Source organism: Lissotriton vulgaris, chromosome 12, assembly GCF_964263255.1.
Source record: "Lissotriton vulgaris chromosome 12, aLisVul1.2, whole genome shotgun sequence".
NCBI classification, from domain to species: Eukaryota; Metazoa; Chordata; class Amphibia; order Caudata; family Salamandridae; genus Lissotriton; species Lissotriton vulgaris.
Genome location: NC_141700.1, coordinates 443,475,906 through 443,490,687, shown reverse-complemented (window position 1 = coordinate 443,490,687; position 14,782 = coordinate 443,475,906). Strand labels below are relative to the sequence as shown.

At 29.9% G+C, this 14,782-nt stretch overlaps 8 non-coding genes across 8 annotated transcripts; all 8 read left to right on the top strand.

Moving 5' to 3' along the window:
* Window positions 1-4,882: 4,882 nt before the first annotated feature.
* TRNAT-CGU (transfer RNA threonine (anticodon CGU)) lies at window positions 4,883-4,955 on the top strand. The gene has a single exon. It is a non-coding gene; the product is annotated as a tRNA-Thr (tRNA).
* Window positions 4,956-5,390: 435 nt separating this feature from the next.
* Window positions 5,391-5,464, top strand: TRNAT-AGU (transfer RNA threonine (anticodon AGU)). Its single transcript has one exon. It is a non-coding gene; the product is annotated as a tRNA-Thr (tRNA).
* A 1,458-nt stretch (window positions 5,465-6,922) lies between these two features.
* On the top strand, window positions 6,923-6,995 carry TRNAT-CGU (transfer RNA threonine (anticodon CGU)). Its single transcript has one exon. It is a non-coding gene; the product is annotated as a tRNA-Thr (tRNA).
* Window positions 6,996-7,430: 435 nt separating this feature from the next.
* Window positions 7,431-7,504, top strand: TRNAT-AGU (transfer RNA threonine (anticodon AGU)). Its single transcript has one exon. It is a non-coding gene; the product is annotated as a tRNA-Thr (tRNA).
* A 436-nt stretch (window positions 7,505-7,940) lies between these two features.
* TRNAT-CGU (transfer RNA threonine (anticodon CGU)) lies at window positions 7,941-8,013 on the top strand. The gene has a single exon. It is a non-coding gene; the product is annotated as a tRNA-Thr (tRNA).
* Window positions 8,014-12,013: 4,000 nt separating this feature from the next.
* On the top strand, window positions 12,014-12,086 carry TRNAT-CGU (transfer RNA threonine (anticodon CGU)). Its single transcript has one exon. It is a non-coding gene; the product is annotated as a tRNA-Thr (tRNA).
* Window positions 12,087-13,540: 1,454 nt separating this feature from the next.
* On the top strand, window positions 13,541-13,614 carry TRNAT-AGU (transfer RNA threonine (anticodon AGU)). Its single transcript has one exon. It is a non-coding gene; the product is annotated as a tRNA-Thr (tRNA).
* A 947-nt stretch (window positions 13,615-14,561) lies between these two features.
* Window positions 14,562-14,635, top strand: TRNAT-AGU (transfer RNA threonine (anticodon AGU)). The gene has a single exon. It is a non-coding gene; the product is annotated as a tRNA-Thr (tRNA).
* The last annotated feature ends 147 nt before the right edge of the window (window positions 14,636-14,782 follow it).

The following is a 14,782-nucleotide window of genomic DNA, read 5'->3' as shown; positions in this document are numbered from 1 at the left end:
GCATTGACTGAAATAGGGAAAAGAAAATGACAAAGAACAAGATAGAGGTGAATGATCACTCTATTGTTGAATTCAACTAATCCATTCTTCAGCAAGGTATATTTTAAAATGATATGAATAGGGTAAACTTCAAATTAGAGAGGTGTTTTTGAATAAGTGAAGAGTCTTCATTCATCTTAAGTGTTTGAGTAGAGAAGTGTGTGAACTTAGAAAAGAATATGAAAGTGAAAAAGCAATATTCTCTTGAAAACCATAAAGAAAAGTGTTTCAAATTTAAGAATCAAGTGGGTGCTGTGGCTTAGCTGGTTAAAGCACCTGTCTAGTAAACAGGAGATCCTGAGTTCATCTCTCAGCAGTGCCTTGCTTTTCTCATTGTTATATAACAAATCATTTTCATTAGGTCTTATTCCGATACAATTAAAATATAAAAGTCTGATTCATATTACTGTTGAACAGATCACCTTTAACCTTATAAAAACCCAGGTATTTTCAAGATTATAGAATGAATACTGTTATTGCAAAATGAAAAAAAGTACATATCTATGAGAAAGACGTAGATGAAATGTCTACCAAGATTGGAGCAATATTATTACCTTCATGAAAAAAAATTGTAAAGAATTCAAGAAATGAAATTGGGTTTTATAAGAGTACCTGTTTATTAAAACATATGAATCCTTGTGAAGTGATTGAGTATCTTTTCGTGTTTAAGATTACAATACATATAAAGAAGAATTTATAGCAGAAAACACATTTTCATCATCAACAATAAATTATTTATGCATTTTTTACTATTACCGTTGGTGCTGTGGCTAAGTGGTTAAAGCTCCTATCTCGTAAACAGGAAATCCTGAGTTCAAATCTCAGCAGCATTTAACTGTTTTCTTCATGCTTTCCGAATAATTTTCATCAAACAAGTGTTGAATACAATTTAAGTATAAACATCTGGTTCTATGAACTTTAGAATAAGTTATCTTAAAAATTAAATAAAATGCTTGGTATTGTGAAGATTTTTGTAGGAATGCATTGACTGAAATAGGGATAAGAAAATGACAAAGAACAAGATAGAGGTGAATGTTCACTCTATTGTTGAATTCAACTAATCCATTCTTCAGCAAGGTATATTTTAAAATGATATGAATAGGGTAAACTTCAAATTAGAGAGGTGTTTTTGAATAAGTGAAGAGTCTTCATTCATCTTAAGTGTTTGAGTAGAGAAGTGTGTGAACTTAGAAAAGAATATGAAAGTGAAAAAACATTATTCTCTTGAACACCATAAAAAAAAAGTTTTCAAAATTAAGAATCAAGTGGGTGCTGTGGCTTAGCTGAATAAAACGCCTGTCTAGTAAACAGGAGATCCTGAGTTCAACTCTGAGCTGTGCCTTGCTTTTCTCATTGATATATAACAAATCATTTTCATTAGGTCTTATTCCGATACAATTAAAATATAAAAGTCTGATTCATCTTACTGTTGAACAGATCATCTTAAACCTTATAAAAACACAAGTATTTTTATTTTCAAGATTATAGAATGAATACTGTTATTGCCAAATAAAAAAAATACATATCTATGAGAAAGACGTAGATGAAATTTCTACCTAGATTTGAGCAATATTAATACCTTCATGATTTTTTTTTTAAAGAATTCAAGAAATGAAATTGAGTTTTATAAGAGTACCTGTTTATTAAAACATATTAATACTTGCGTAGTGATTGAGTATGTTTTCGTGTTTAAGATTACAATACATATAAAGAAGAATTTATAGCAGAAAACACATTTTCATCATCAACAATAAATTATTTATGCATTTTTTACTATTACCGTTGGTGCTGTGGCTAAGTGGTTAAAGCTCCTATCTCGTAAACAGGAAATCCTGAGTTCAAATCTCAGCAGCATTTAACTGTTTTCTTCATGCTTTCCGAATAATTTTCATCAAACAAGTGTTGAATACAATTTAAGTATAAACATCTGGTTCTATGAACTTTAGAATAAGTTATCTTAAAAATTAAATAAAATGCTTGGTATTGTGAAGATTTTTGTAGGAATGCATTGACTGAAATAGGGATAAGAAAATGACAAAGAACAAGATAGAGGTGAATGTTCACTCTATTGTTGAATTCAACTAATCCATTCTTCAGCAAGGTATATTTTAAAATGATATGAATAGGGTAAACTTCAAATTAGAGAGGTGTTTTTGAATAAGTGAAGAGTCTTCATTCATCTTAAGTGTTTGAGTAGAGAAGTGTGTGAACTTAGAAAAGAATATGAAAGTGAAAAAACATTATTCTCTTGAACACCATAAAAAAAAAGTTTTCAAAATTAAGAATCAAGTGGGTGCTGTGGCTTAGCTGAATAAAACGCCTGTCTAGTAAACAGGAGATCCTGAGTTCAACTCTGAGCTGTGCCTTGCTTTTCTCATTGATATATAACAAATCATTTTCATTAGGTCTTATTCCGATACAATTAAAATATAAAAGTCTGATTCATCTTACTGTTGAACAGATCATCTTAAACCTTATAAAAACACAAGTATTTTTATTTTCAAGATTATAGAATGAATACTGTTATTGCCAAATAAAAAAAATACATATCTATGAGAAAGACGTAGATGAAATTTCTACCTAGATTTGAGCAATATTAATACCTTCATGATTTTTTTTTTAAAGAATTCAAGAAATGAAATTGAGTTTTATAAGAGTACCTGTTTATTAAAACATATTAATACTTGCGTAGTGATTGAGTATGTTTTCGTGTTTATGATTACAATACACATAAAGAAGAATTTATAGCAGGAAACACATTTTCATCATCAACAATATATTATGTATGCATTTCTTACTATTAACGTTGGTGCTGTGGCTTAGTGGTTAAAGCGCCTGTCTCGTAATCAGGAAATCCTGAGTTCAAATCTCAACAGCACCTAACTCTTTTCTCCATGCTTTCCGAATAATTTTCATCAAACAAATGTTGAATACAATTTAAGAATAAACATCTGGTTCTATGAACTTTAGAATAAGTTATCTTAAAAATTAAATAAAATGCTTGGTATTGTGAAGATTTTTGTAGGAATGCATTGACTGAAATAGGGATAAGAAAATGACAAAGAACAAGATACAGGTGAATGTTCACTCTATTGTTGAATTCAACTAATCCATTCTTCAGCAAGGTATATTTTAAAATGATATGAATAGGGTAAACTTCAAATTAGAGAGGTGTTTTTGAATAAGTGAAGAGTCTTCATTCATCTTAAGTTTATGAGTAGAGAAGTGTGTGAACTTAGAAAAGAATATGAAAGTGAAAAAGCATTATTCTCTTGAACACCATAAAGAAAAAGTTTTCAAAATTAGGAATCAAGTGGGTGCTGTGGCTTAGCTGGTTAAAACACCTGTCTAGTAAACAGGAGATCCTGAGTTCAACTCTGAGCTGTGCCTTTCTTTTCTCATTGTTATATAACAAATCGTTTTCATTAGGTCTTATTCCGATACAATTAAAATATAAAAGTCTGATTCATCTTACTGTTGAACAGATCATCTTAAACCTTATAAAAACACAAGTATTTTCAAGATTATAGAATGAATACTGTTATTGCCAAATAAAAAAAATACATATCTATGAGAAAGACGTAGATGAAATTTCTACCTAGATTTGAGCAATATTAATACCTTCATGATTTTTTTTTAAAGAATTCAAGAAATGAAATTGAGTTTTATAAGAGTACCTGTTTATTAAAACATATTAATACTTGCGTAGTGATTGAGTATGTTTTCGTGTTTAAGATTACAATACATATAAAGAAGAATTTATAGCAGGAAACACATTTTCATCATCAACAATAAATTATGTATGCATTTATTACTATTAGCGTTGGTGCTGTGGCTTAGTGGTTAAAGCGCCTGTCTCGTAATCAGGAAATCCTGAGTTCAAATCTCAACAGCACCTAACTCTTTTCTCCATGCTTTCCGAATAACTTTCATCAAACAAATGTTGAATACAATTTAAGAATAAACATCTGGTTCTATGAACTTTAGAATAAGTTATCTTAAAAATGAAATAAAATGCTTGGTATTGTGAAGATTTTTGTAGGAATGCATTGACTGAAATAGGGAAAAGAAAATGACAAAGAACAAGATAGAGGTGAATGATCACTCTATTGTGGAATTCAACAAATCCATTCTTCAGCAAGGAATATTTTAAAATGATATGAATAGGGTAAACTTCAAATTAGAGAGGTGTTTTTGAATAAGTGAAGAGTCTTCATTCATCTTAAGTGTTTGAGTAGAGAAGTGTGTGAACTTAGAAAAGAATATGAAAGTGAAAAAGCAATATTCTCTTGAACACCATAAAGAAAAGTGTTTCAAATTTAAGAATCAAATGGGTGCTGTGGCTTAGCTGGTTAAAGCGCCTGTCTAGTAAACAGGAGATCCTGAGTTCAACGCTCAGCAGTGCCTTGATTTTCTCATTGTTATATAACAAATCATTTTCATTAGGTCTTATTCCGATACAATTAAAATATAAAAGTCTGATTCATCTTACTGTTGAACAGATCATCTTAAACCTTATAAAAACACACGTATTTTCAAGATTATAGAATGAATACTGTTATTGCCAAATGAAAAAAATACATATCTATGAGAAAGACGTAGATGAAATTTCTACCTAGATTTGAGCAATATTAATACCTTCATGATTTTTTTTTTAAAGAATTCAAGAAATGAAATTGAGTTTTATAAGAGTACCTGTTTATTAAAACATATTAATACTTGCGTAGTGATTGAGTATGTTTTCGTGTTTAAGATTAGAATACATATAAAGAAGAATTTATAGCAGGAAACACATTTTCATCATCAACAATAAATTATGTATGCATTTCTTACTATTAATGTTGGTGCTGTGGCTTAGTGGTTAAAGCGCCTGTCTCGTAAACAGGAAATCCTGAGTTCAAATCTCAACAGCACCTAACTGTTTTCTCCATGCTTTCCGAATAATTTTCATCAAACAAATGATGAATACAATTTAAGAATAAACATCTGGTTCTATGAACTTTAGAATAAGTTATCTTAAAAATTAAATAAAATGCTTGGTATTGAGAAGATTTTTGTAGGAATGCATTGACTGAAATAGGGAAAAGAAAATGACAAAGAACAAGATACAGGTGAATGATCACTCTATTGTTGAATTCAACTAATCCATTCTTCAGCAAGGTATACTTTAAAATGATATGAATAGGGTAAGCTTCAAATTAGAGAGGTGTTTTTGAATAAGTGAAGAGTCTTCATTCATCTTAAGTGTTTGAGTAGAGAAGTGTGTGAACTTAGAAAAGAATATGAAAGAGAAAAAGCAATATTCTCTTGAACACCATAAAGAAAAGTGTTTCAAAGTTAAGAATCAAGTGGGTGCTGTGGCTTAGCTGGTTAAAGCGCCTGTCTAGTAAACAGGAGATCCTGAGTTCAAATCTCAGCAGTGCCTTGCTTTTCTCATTGTAAGATATAACAAATCATTTTCATTAGGTCTTATTCCGATACAATTAAAATATAAAAGTCTGATTCATCTTACTGTTGAACAGATCATCTTTAACCTTATAAAAACCCAAGTATTTTCAAGATTATAGAATGAATAATGTTATTGCAAAATGAAAAAAATACATATCTATGAGAAAGACGTCGATGAAATGTCTACCTAGATTGGAGTAATATTATTACCTTCATGAAAAAAAATGGTAAAGAATTCAAGAAATGAAATTGGGTTTTATAAGAGTACCTGTTTATTAAAACATATTAATACTTGCGTAGTGATTGAGTATGTTTTCCTGTTTAAGATTACAATACATATAAAGAAGAATTTATAGCAGGAAACACATTTTCACCATCAACAATGAATAATTTATGCATTGCTTACAATTAACGTTGGTGCTGTGGCTTAGTGGTTAAAGCGCCTTTCTCATAAACAGGAAATCCTGAGTTCAAATCTCAGCAGAACCTAACTGTTTTCTCCATGCTTTCCGAATAATTTACATCCAACAAATGTTGAATACAATTTAAAAATAAACATCTGGATCTATGAACTTTAGAATAAGTTATCTTAAACATTAAATAAAATGCTTGGTATTGTGAAGATTTTTGTAGGAATGCATTGACTGAAATAGGGAAAAGAAAATGACAAAGAACAAGATAGAGGTGAATGATCACTCTATTGTTGAATTCAACTAATCCATTCTTCAGCAAGGGATATTTTAAAATGATATGAATAGGGTAAACTTCAAATTAGAGAGGTGTTTTTGAATAAGTGAAGAGTCTTCATTCATCTTAAGTGTTTGAGTAGAGAAGTGTGTGAACTTAGAAAAGAATATGAAAGTGAAAAAGCAATATTCTCTTGAACACCATAAAGAAAAGTGTTTCAAAATAAAGAATCAAGTGGGTGCTGTGGCTTAGCTGGTTAAAGCGCCTGTCTAGTAAACAGGAGATCCTGAGTTCAACTCTGAGCAGTGCCTTGCTTTTCTCATTGTTATATAACAAATCATTTTCATTAGGTCTTATTCCGATAATATTAAAATAAAAAAGTCTGATTCATCTTACTGTTGAACAGATCATCTTTAACCTTATAAAAACCCAAGTATTTTCAAGATTATAGAATGAATACTGTTATTGCAAAATGAAAAAAAGACATATCTATGAGAAAGACGTAGATGAAATGTCTACCTAGATTGGAGCAATATTATTTCCTTCATGAAAAAAAATTGTAAAGAATTCAAGAAATGGAATTGGGTTTTATAAGAGTACCTTTTTATTAAAACATAATAATCCTTGCGTAGTGATTGAGTATCTTTACTTGTTTAAGATTACAATACATATAAAGAAGAATTTATAGCAGAAAACAAATTTTCATCATTAACAATACATTCTTTATGCATTTTTTACTATTACTGTTGGTGCTGTGGCTTAGTGGTTAAAGCTCCTGTCTCGTAAACAGGAAATCCTGAGTTCAATTCTCAGCAGCATTTAACTGTTTTCTCCATGCTTTCCGAATAATTTTCATCAAACAAGTGTTGAATACAATTTAAGTATAAACATCTGGTTCTATGAACTTTAGAATAAGTTATCTTAAAAATTTAATAAAATGCTTGGTATTGTGAGGATTTTTGTAGGAATGCATTGACTGAAATAGGGATAAGAAAATGACAAAGAACAAGATAGAGGTGAATGTTCACTCTATTGTTGAATTCAACTAATCCATTCTTCAGCAAGGTATATTTTAAAATGATATGAATAGGGTAAACTTCAAATTAGAGAGGTGTTTTTGAATAAGTGAAGAGTCTTCATTCATCTTAAGTGTTTGAGTAGAGAAGTGTGTGAACTTAGAAAAGAATATGAAAGTGAAAAAGCAATATTCTCTTGAACACCATAAAGAAAAGTGTTTCAAATTTAAGAATCAAGTGGGTGCTGTGGCTTAGCTGGTTAAAGCGCCTGTCTAGTAAACAGGAGATCCTGAGTTCAAATCTCAGCAGCGCCTTGCTTTTCTTATTGTTATATAACAAATCATTTTCATTAGGTCTTATTCCGATACAATTAAAATATAAAAGTCCGATTCATCTTACTGTTGAACAGAGCATCTTTAACCTTATAAAAACCCAAGTATTTTCAAGATTATAGAATGAATACTGTTATTGCAAAATGAAAAAAATACATATCTATGAGAAAGACGTAGATGAAATATCTACCTAGATTGGAGCAATATTATTACCTTCATGAAAAAAATTGTAAAGAATTCAAGAAATGAAATTGGGTTTTATAAGAGTACCTGTTTATTAAAACATATTAATACTTGCGTAGTGATTGAGTATGTTTTCGTGTTTAAGATTACAATACATATAAAGAAGAATTTATAGCAGGAAACACATTTTCATCATCAACAATAAATTATGTATGCATTTCTTACTATTAACGTTGGTGCTGTGGCTTAGTGGTTAAAGCGCCTGTCTCGTAAACAGGAAATCCTGAGTTCAAATCTCAGCAGCACCTAAATGTTTTCTCCATGCTTTCCGAATAATTTTCATCAAACAAATGTTGAATACAATTTAAGAATAAACATCTGGTTCTATGATCTTTAGAATAAGTTATCTTAAACATTAAATAAAATGCTTGGTATTGTGAAGATTTTTGTAGGAATGCATTGACTGAAATAGGGAAAAGAAAATGACAAAGAACAAGATAGAGGTGAATGATCACTCTATTGTTGAATTCAACTAATCCATTCTTCAGCAAGGTATATTTTAAAATGATATGAATAGGGTAAACTTCAAATTAGAGAGGTGTTTTTGAATAAGTGAAGAGTCTTCATTCATCTTAAGTGTTTGAGTAGAGAAGTGTGTGAACTTAGAAAAGAATATGAAAGTGAAAAAGCAATATTCTCTTGAAAACCATAAAGAAAAGTGTTTCAAATTGAAGAATCAAGTGGGTGCTGTGGCTTAGCTGGTTAAAGCACCTGTCTAGTAAACAGGAGATCCTGAGTTCATCTCTCAGCAGTGCCTTGCTTTTCTCATTGTTATATAACAAATCATTTTCATTAGGTCTTATTCCGATACAATTAAAATATAAAAGTCTGATTCATATTACTGTTGAACAGATCACCTTTAACCTTATAAAAACCCAGGTATTTTCAAGATTATAGAATGAATACTGTTATTGCAAAATGAAAAAAAGTACATATCTATGAGAAAGACGTAGATGAAATGTCTACCAAGATTGGAGCAATATTATTACCTTCATGAAAAGAAATTGTAAAGAATTCAAGAAATGAAATTGGGTTTTATAAGAGTACCTGTTTATTAAAACATAGGAATCCTTGTGAAGTGATTGAGTATCTTTTCGTGTTTAAGATTACAATACATATAAAGAAGAATTTATAGCAGAAAACACATTTTCATCATCAACAATAAATTATTTATGCATTTTTTACTATTACCGTTGGTGCTGTGGCTAAGTGGTTAAAGCTCCTATCTCGTAAACGGGAAATCCTGAGTTCAAATCTCAGCAGCATTTAACTGTTTTCTTCATGCTTTCCGAATAATTTTCATCAAACAAGTGTTGAATACAATTTAAGTATAAACATCTGGTTCTATGAACTTTAGAATAAGTTATCTTAAAAATTAAATAAAATACTTGGTATTGTGAAGATTTTTGTAGGAATGCATTGATTGAAATAGGGAAAAGAAAATGACAAAGAACAAGATAGAGGTGAATGATCACTCTATTGTTGAATTCAACTAATCCATACTTCAGCAAGGTATATTTTAAAATGATATGAATAGGGTAAACTTCAAATTAGAGAGGTGTTTTTGAATAAGTGAAGAGTCTTCATTCATCTTAAGTTTATGAGTAGAGAAGTGTGTGAACTTAGAAAAGAATATGAAAGTGAAAAAGCATTATTCTCTTGAACACCATAAAGAAAACGTTTTCAAAATTAAGAATCAAGTGGGTGCTGTGGCTTAGCTGGTTAAAACGCCTGACTAGTAAACAGGAGATCCTGAGTTCTACTCTGAGCTGTGCCTTGCTTTTCTCATTGTTATATAACAAATCATTTTCATTAGGTCTTATTCCGATACAATTAAAATATAAAAGTCTGATTCATCTTACTGTTGAACAGATCATCTTAAACCTTATAAAAACACAAGTATTTTCAATATTATAGAATGAATACTGTTATTGCCAAATAAAAAAAATACATATCTATGAGAAAGACGTAGATGAAATTTCTACCTAGATTTGAGCAATATTAATACCTTCATGATTTTTTTTTTAAAGAATTCAAGAAATGAAATTGAGTTTTATAAGAGTACCTGTTTATTAAAACATATTAATACTTGCGTAGTGATTGAGTATGTTTTCGTGTTTAAGATTACAATACATATAAAGAAGAATTTATAGCAGGAAACACATTTTCATCATCAACAATAAATTATGTATGCATTTATTACTATTAGCGTTGGTGCTGTGGCTTAGTGGTTAAAGCGCCTGTCTCGTAATCAGGAAATCCTGAGTTCAAATCTCAACAGCACCTAACTCTTTTCTCCATGCTTTCCGAATAACTTTCATCAAACAAATGTTGAATACAATTTAAGAATAAACATCTGGTTCTATGAACTTTAGAATAAGTTATCTTAAAAATTAAATAAAATGCTTGGTATTGTGAGGATTTTTGTAGGAATGCATTGACTGAAATAGGGAAAAGAATATGACAAAGAACAAGATAGAGGTGAATGATCACTCTATTGTTGAATTCAACTAATCCATTCTTCAGCAAGGTATATTTTAAAATGATATGAATAGGGTAAACTTCAAATTAGAGAGGTGTTTTTGAATAAGTGAGGAGTCTTCATTCATCTTAAGTGTTTGAGTAGAGAAGTGTGTGAACTTAGAAAAGAATATGAAAGTGAAAAAGCAATATTCTCTTGAACACCATAAAGAAAAGTTTTTCAAAGTTAAGAATCAAGTGGATGCTGTGGCTTAGCTGGTTAAAGCGCCTGTCTAGTAAACAGGAGATCCTGAGTTCAACTCTGAGCAGTGAATTGCTTTTCTCATTGTTATATAACAAATCATTTTTATTAGGTCTTATTCCGATACAATTAAAATATAAAAGTCTGATTCATCTTACTGTTGAACAGATCATCTTAAACCCTATAAAAACACAAGTATTTTCAAGATTATAGAATGAATACTGTTATTGCCAAATGAAAAAAATACATATCTATGAGAAAGAAATAGATGAAATTTCTACCTAGATTTAAACAATATTAATACCTTCATGATTTTTTTTTAAAGGATTCAAGAAATGAAATTGAGTTTTATAAGAGTACCTGTTTATTAAAACATATTAATACTTGCGTAGTGATTGAGTATGTTTTCGTGTTTAAGATTACAATACATATAAAGAAGAATTTATAGCAGGAAACACATTTTCATCATCAACAATAAATTATGTATGCATTTCTTACTATTAACGTTGGTGCTGTGGCTTAGTGGTTAAAGCGCCTGTCTCGTAATCAGGAAATCCTGAGTTCAAATCTCAACAGCACCTAACTCTTTTCTCCATGCTTTCCGAATAACTTTCATCAAACAAATGTTGAATACAATTTAAGAATAAACATCTGGTTCTATGAACTTTAGAATAAGTTATCTTAAAAATGAAATAAAATGCTTGGTATTGTGAAGATTTTTGTAGGAATGCATTGACTGAAATAGGGAAAAGAATATGACAAAGAACAAGATAGAGGTGAATGATCACTCTATTGTTGAATCCAACTAATCCATTCTTCAGCAAGGTATATTTTAAAATGATATGAATAGGGTAAACTTCAAATTAGAGAGGTGTTTTTGAATAAGTGAGGAGTCTTCATTCATCTTAAGTGTTTGAGTAGAGAAGTGTGTGAACTTAGAAAAGAATATGAAAGTGAAAAAGCAATATTCTCTTGAACACCATAAAGAAAAGTTTTTCAAAGTTAAGAATCAAGTGGATGCTGTGGCTTAGCTGGTTAAAGCGCCTGTCTAGTAAACAGGAGATCCTGAGTTCAACTCTCAGCAGTGAATTGCTTTTCTCATTGTTATATAACAAATCATTTTTATTAGGTCTTATTCCGATACAATTAAAATATAAAAGTCTGATTCATCTTACTGTTGAACAGATCATCTTAAACCTTATAAAAACACAAGTATTTTCAAGATTATAGAATGAATACTGTTATTGCCAAATGAAAAAAATACATATCTATGAGAAAGAAATAGATGAAATTTCTACCTAGATTTAAACAATATTAATACCTTCATGATTTTTTTTTTAAAGGATTCAAGAAATGAAATTGAGTTTTATAAGAGTACCTGTTTATTAAAACATATTAATACTTGCGTAGTGATTGAGTATGTTTTCGTGTTTAAGATTACAATACATATAAAGAAGAATTTATAGCAGGAAACACATTTTCATCATCAACAATAAATTATGTATGCATTTCTTACTATTAACGTTGGTGCTGTGGCTTAGTGGTTAAAGCGCCTGTCTCGTAAACAGGAAATCCTGAGTTCAATTCTCAGCAGCACCTAACTGTTTTCTCCATGCTTTCTGAATAATTTTCATCAAACAAATGTTGAATACAATGTAAGAATAAACATCTGGTTCTATGAACATTAGAATAAGTTATCTTAAAAATTAAATAAAATGCTTGGTATTGTGAAGATTTTTGTAGGAATGCATTGACTGAAATAGGGATAAGAAAATGACAAAGAACAAGATAGAGGTGAATGTTCACTCTATTGTTGAATTCAACTAATCCATTCTTCAGCAAGGTATATTTTAAAATGATATGAATAGGGTAAACTTCAAATTAGAGAGGTGTTTTTGAATAAGTGAAGAGTCTTCATTCATCTTAAGTGTTTGAGTAGAGAAGTATGTGAACTTAGAAAAGAATATGAAAGTGAAAAAACATTATTCTCTTGAACACCATAAAGAAAAAGTTTTCAAAATTAAGAATCAAGTGGGTGCTGTGGCTTAGCTGGTTAAAACGCCTGTCTAGTAAACAGGAGATCCTGAGTTCAACTCTGAGCTGTGCCTTGCTTTTCTCATTGTTATATAACAAATCATTTTCATTAGGTCTTATTCCGATACAATTAAAATATAAAAGTCTGATTCATCTTACTGTTGAACAGATCATCTTAAACCTTATAAAAACACAAGTATTTTCAAGATTATAGAATGAATACTGTTATTGCCAAATAAAAAAAATACATATCTATGAGAAAGACGTAGATGAAATTTCTACCTAGATTTGAGCAATATTAATACCTTCATGATTTTTTTTTTTAAAGAATTCAAGAAATGAAATTGAGTTTTATAAGAGTATCTGTTTATTAAAACATATTAATACTTGCGTAGTGATTGAGTATGTTTTCGTGTTTAAGATTACAATACACATAAAGAAGAATTTATAGCAGGAAACACATTTTCATCATCAACAATAAATTATGTATGAATTTCTTACTATTAACGTTGGTGCTGTGGCTTAGTGGTTAAAGCGCCTGTCTCGTAATCAGGAAATCCTGAGTTCAAATCTCAACAGCACCTAACTCTTTTCTCCATGCTTTCCGAATAATTTTCATCAAACAAATGTTGAATACAATTTAAGAATAAACATCTGGTTCTATGAACTTTAGAATAAGTTATCTTAAAAATGAAATAAAATGCTTGGTATTGTGAAGATTTTTGTAGGAATGCATTGACTGAAATAGGGAAAAGAAAATGACAAAGAACAAGATAGAGGTGAATGATCACTCTATTGTGGAATTCAACAAATCCATTCTTCAGCAAGGAATATTTTAAAATGATATGAATAGGGTAAACTTCAAATTAGAGAGGTGTTTTTGAATAAGTGAAGAGTCTTCATTCATCTTAAGTGTTTGAGTAGAGAAGTGTGTGAACTTAGAAAAGAATATGAAAGTGAAAAAGCAATATTCTCTTGAACACCATAAAGAAAAGTGTTTCAAATTTAAGAATCAAGTAGGTGCTGTGGCTTAGCTGGTTAAAGCGCCTGTCTAGTAAACAGGAGATCCTGAGTTCAAATCTCAGCAGCGCCTTGCTTTTCTCATTGTAATATATAACAAATCATTTTCATTAGGTCTTATTCCGATACAATTAAAATATAAAAGTCTGATTCATCTTACTGATGTACAGATCATCTTTAACCTTATAAAAACCCAAGTATTTTCAAGATTATAGAATGAATAATGTTATTGCAAAATGAAAAAAATACATATCTATGAGAAAGACGTAGATGATATGTCTACCTAGATTGGAGCAATATTATTACCTTCATGAAAAAAAATTGTAAAGAATTCAAGAAATGAAATTGAGTTTTATAAGAGTACCTGTTTATTAAAACATATTAATACTTGCGTAGTGATTGAGTATGTTTTCGTGTTTAAGATTACAATACATATAAAGAAGAATTTATAGCAGGAAACACATTTTCATCATCAACAATAAATTATGTATGAATTTCTTACTATTAACGTTGGTGCTGTGGCTTAGTGGTTAAAGCGCCTGTCTCGTAAACAGGAAATCCTGAGTTCAATTCTTAGCAGCACATAACTGTTTTCTCCATGCTTTCTGAATAATTTTCATCAAACAAATGTTGAATACAATTTAAGAATAAACATCTGGTTCTATGAACTTTAGAATAAGTTATCTTAAAAATTAAATAAAATGCTTGGTATTGTGAAGATTTTTGTAGGAATGCATTGACTGAAATAGGGATAAGAAAATGACAAAGAACAAGATAGAGGTGAATGTTCACTCTATTGTTGAATTCAACTAATCCATTCTTCAGCAAGGTATATTTTAAAATGATAGGAATAGGGTAAACTTCAAATTAGAGAGGTGTTTTTGAATAAGTGAAGAGTCTTCATTCATCTTAAGTGTTTGAGTAGAGAAGTGTGTGAACTTAGAAAAGAATATGAAGGTGAAAAAGCAATATTCTCTTGAACACCATAAAGAAAAGTGTTTCAAATTTAAGAATCAAGTGGGTGCTGTGGCTTAGCTGGTTAAAGCGCCTGTCTAGTAAACAGGAGATCCTGAGTTCAAATCTCAGCAGCGCCTTGCTTTTCTCATTGTTATATAACAAATCATTTTCATTAGGTCTTATTCCGATACAATTAAAATATAAAAGTCTGATTCATCTTACTGTTGAACAGATCATCTTTAACCTTATAAAAACCCAAGTATTTTCAAGATTATAGAATGAAT